Source organism: Dipodomys ordii, unplaced genomic scaffold (assembly GCF_000151885.1).
Source record: "Dipodomys ordii isolate 6190 unplaced genomic scaffold, Dord_2.0 Scaffold28, whole genome shotgun sequence".
Taxonomy (NCBI): domain Eukaryota; kingdom Metazoa; phylum Chordata; class Mammalia; order Rodentia; family Heteromyidae; genus Dipodomys; species Dipodomys ordii.
Window position 1 is genome coordinate 2,972,040 of NW_012267244.1, and position 4,887 is coordinate 2,976,926.

Sequence of the window (4,887 nt, forward strand, 5' to 3'; positions counted from 1 at the left end):
TGGGCTTTCTATTGATCTTGCTAGCTATGTCCTTTGCCATGCAGAAGCTCTGTAACTTCATGCAATCCCATTTGTCCAACCTTTCTTTGATTTGTTGTGTTTCTGGGTCTCTATCAAGAAAATTTCGGCCTGAGCCAAGGGGATCTAGGGTTTCTCCTATTCCATCCTGTAATGTTTTCAGAGTGTCCGCCACTTTGACTCCGAGGTCTTTGATCCATTTGCAGTTGATTCTGGTGCAGGGTGATATATAAGGATCTAGCTTTAGTTTTCTACAAGTAGTTATCCAATTTTGCCAGCACCATTTACTGAAGAGGCTGTCTTTCTTCCATTCTATTTTTTTTAGCTCCCTTACCAAAGATTAGATGGCTATAGGTCTGTAGGTTCATTTCTGGGTTTTCAATTCTATTCCATATCCTCACCAATTTTTGTATCTGTAACCATTAGTTGAAATAGTATGGAGATGCTACTGCCTGGTTCTTACCTTTTTATCCATCAATTTTTTGAAAGGCTCAAAATCAATTTCATTCTTCCCCACTTTCCTGACCTCCATATTTACTACCCTAGTTTATGTACTTTACAGTCTCAGAGTTCTGCTGTTGAGGATTTGTTGCTGTTGTCTCGATTTGGTTTTAGTTTTGGCTTTGGTCTGGCTTGAGTTGGACTGGGTTGGGTTGGACCTTTTGTTTGGTTTGCTGCAGTTGTGGGGTTTGAAATTGGGTTCATTCTTAAATGGCGATTGCCATACTGCTGAACCATTCATCTAGCCCTTCTACATTCTACTTTTAAATATGTCCCTCAAATTCTTAGACTAAAGAGATATGTTATCTACTTAATAGTTCCACAGCCAATAAACAAATAATCTTTACCTTTTCTCCTCTAAAGATCCTAGTTTTTATGTTTGTCCTTTGAATTTGATTTTTAAGAAAGAAATTGAAAGATATGATTTATGTCTTCAATACACTAAGTCCTTTACAGGCTCTATTTTAAATGGTACTGGCCACAATAAGAACACACATGTCAGTCTTTCAGACTTTACATACATTGATAAAGTCCAGTTTTCTTCCTGTCTTTAATAATATTATTTTATAAAATCTGAGACTAGAGGAACTGTCTATGAAATATAGAACCAGAAATGATAGAGAATTAGTGTTGAACCCTGGTTTTTAAATTTTAGAAAACTAGAAATACAGATGCATAGAGTAGAATCTAAAATTGAAAATTATGTCTGACTAGTTAGATATACACATTTTGGTATCGATATAACCAATTTAGATGATATTTGTGACAGTCATTAATTAAATTTACTATTGAGCTCTAGCTGTCTGAGTGAAAGAACAGTAGCAAAACAGAACATACTGTATAATTCAATTCACTTGCAGTAAAGAAACACATGAAATTCATCTACATTGATAGACATCAGAATGATGGTTACTTACAGAGTGGGAATTGGGTAGAAATGGCACAACTTTGCATTCTTGACATTCGTCTAATTGGCCATTTAGAGTCTATACATTTTTCCCTATAAAAGTTTTGTCTCCATTAAAATATTAATGAAGACAACACTCAAATTCAGGAAATTACCTAAGAATTAGTGGAGATAGACACTTCAAGTTGCTTGCTGTTCAACTGCTTACTTCAAATAAGAAATCATATTTCTGGGCTGGGAAGGTGGCTCAGTGGTAGAGCGCTTGCCTTGCATGCATGAGGCCCTGGGTTCGATTCCTCAGCACCACATAAGCAAAAAGAAAAAAAAGCCGGAAGTGGCGCTGTGGCTCAAGTGGTAGAACGCTAGCCTTGAGCTGAAGAGCTGAGGGACAGCGCCAAGGCCCAGAGTTCCCATGACTGGACCCAAAAAAAAAAAAAAAGAAATCATATTTCCATTGAATCTAGATTCAAACCAAGAGAAGCTTCTCAAAAAGTATTCATCCTCTTTAATACTTTGAACATGCTTCCCTGCAGTATTTGTTGTATTATTATTTCACCACAGAAAAGGGGAAGAAAATTTTAGTTCACTCCTAAGTTGACCAGATCAAGAATGAAGCTATTTATTCCAAGATGTTAACTGGCTGCTTTGCTATCAAAAATTTGGTATCAACTATTGTTGCTACTAGAGAATTATCAACTACTGCTCAACGTACCATTACACTGCAGAAGATAAAGAACAATATGAAAGGTGGATGTTTATCTTTTGTCCCTAAAGTGCCCCAAAATAGACTATTTTCTAAGAAACATATTTGAAACTTTGGTATTTGCAGAACAAATTGTGATAGTTAAGGCAGTCAGTGATATCTAACCCCTTTTTCTAAAATTGATCATCCATCCACCTACCCTTAAGGGTTAACTAAAGACAACACAAATGAAAATAAGAGGTTTAGGTGCATTTTCAGGCACACCTAGTAAAATTAGGGGCAAGGCTTATCTTCATAAGGACACTGATTCTACCAGCAGAATTTCATGAGGGTATGAATTTTACACATGATCAATGGGAAAATATTTGAATGAGATGGGAAGTAGACATTTACACTTACCAAGATTTAAGATGTTATCCTGACCAACATTTTATTGATTGAGATGAAAGTGTAGGAAACGTGTTGCTTCAAACTGTGATCCTCCTCATCTCTGCCTATTGAATATCTAGGGTTACAGACATGAGCTACCATACCAGCATAGAAGTGTCTTTGCATTTTCTGCATTTTAAAAAATATTTTATACTCAAAAAATTTTTTTAAACTTTGTAATTGGGGCTGGGAAGGTGGCTCAGTGGTAGAGTGCTTGCCTCACATGCATGAGGCCTTGGGTTCAATTCCTCAGCATCACATACGCAGAAAAAAGCTATGATGCTATGGCTCAAGTTGGTATGATGGCATTTTGTGCCTTTAGACAAGCTTCTTGAAAGAAGGGCTTAAGTTGATCCCAAGAACAGTAAACTCACATAATTTCGTGTTCCAACCTAATAATTTCTAATAATGTAGCTTCTGTTTTTACATGCTTTGAAACAAAATGAAATGAAGTTGGCATTTGTTTTGTGGGAGGATAGATCCTGGTGCTTGTACTCAGGTCCCTCAGCCTTTTTGCTCAAGGCTGGAGTTCTACCACTTGAGCCACACCTTCCTTTCTCACTTTTTTTTTTGGTAGTTCATTGGAGATAAGAATTTCACATACTTTCCTGCCAAGGTTGGCTTTGAACCATGGTCCCCAGATTTCAGATTTGTAAATTGCTAGGATTACAAGTCACCAATCCCCAGCTTAATTTGGCTTTTTAATAAAGAAATATTATCCAAATATTGCTATTTTATTTCTAGTTCAGTAAGCATAGGGATATACTAAGTTAATATTTCTCATACCCATTCTTTGAGAAACCAATAATGTCTCTTTCCTATAGTGTTTGCAAATAAATTTCTACATACATATGTACCTAAAGGTTACATACTTAAAGGTTACCCAGATCTCCTTGAAGAAATATTCTCTCTCCCCACTAATACTTCACACATAACTCAAATTACTTAGATACTGAGGGTTGTTGTGTTCTATTTTCAAATTCAATTTTCTGTGCATGATATTTTATTTTATCTAGATCTCCCTGGGATTTCTCTGAAAGGATTTCATCTAATTTAATAATGCTAGCCTTCAAGAACTCAAATCTATGAGCAGAGAACAGTTAGTGTTGATTTAAAAAAAATAAAGCAGAAATTATCCTAAGTTTAAGGATCAGGTACAGTTTGCAATTTTGTATACAGTTACTATGTACATGTAAAGATTAAATGAGAGTAAGAAGAAACATATGGACGTTCTTGAACATTTATTTGCATTTCTTCCTAATATCGGTATCCTCTAGTAAGGAAATGTAAGAAATTTGAAAGAGAGAACTGTCATTGTTCCATTACAAAATGCAGGAAATGGAGTGAACCTAATGAAGTTTGAAATAGCCGTTAGTAAGTTCTTACATAAGTAAGTGAGTGAGGTCCTTTAGATTTGACGACGTGTTTATTCTTCAGGGACGATGGTGGCTAAGCTGTAGAAAAAAGGTATTTTTAAATTATCTTTTACTAAAGGGGCATGACTGATGCTGTCTGTGTTTTTCTCTGTAGTTTTTACATCCTAAAAGCGGAACAGCACTATTTCAAGTGCTTTGAAAAATAATTTTTCTAAAAGTATAGCTACTGTTGTCAAGGCATGTTCAAACTAGAATGCCACAAGGAGTTAGAAATGCCATCTGTTGGTGTGGCATAGAGCCAGACTAATGAGTTCTCACTGGACAGAACCAACCAAACACCTTGGATGGCTTAGTCCATCTTCTGCCAAATGAATCAAGCAGTCAGTTCCTACCAAGCAAGAGTAGTAACACATGCTTTATCTGCAATAATATCATCAAGGCTAGGCACTGATGGCTCATACCTGCAATCCTAACTATTCAGGAGTCTAGATCTGAGGACTGCTGTTGAAAGTAAGCCTGAGCAGGAAAGTCCATGAGACTTTTTTTTTTTTGTCGGTCACGGGGCTTGAACTCTGGGCTTGGGCACTGGCTTTGCTCTCTTCAGCTTAAGGCGAGCACTCTACCACTTGAGCCACAGCGCCACTTCCGGTTTTCTAGTGCTTTATTGGAGATAAGAGTCTCATGGAGTTTCCTGCCTGGGCTGGCTTTGAACCGTGATCTTCAGATCTCAGCCTCCTGAGTAGCTAGGATTACTGGCCTGAGCCACTGGCACCTGGCATGAGACTCTTTTTTTTATTATTTTTTTTAATTTTTTGTGAACATACTGTACAGAGGGGTTACAATTACATGGGCAAGATAATGCGTACATTTCTTATCAAGCATTGCAGCCTCCTCCTTTGTTTACCCTTCACATCCCTTCCCAACCCCCCTCCCCCCCAATCCCAATCTTTCTC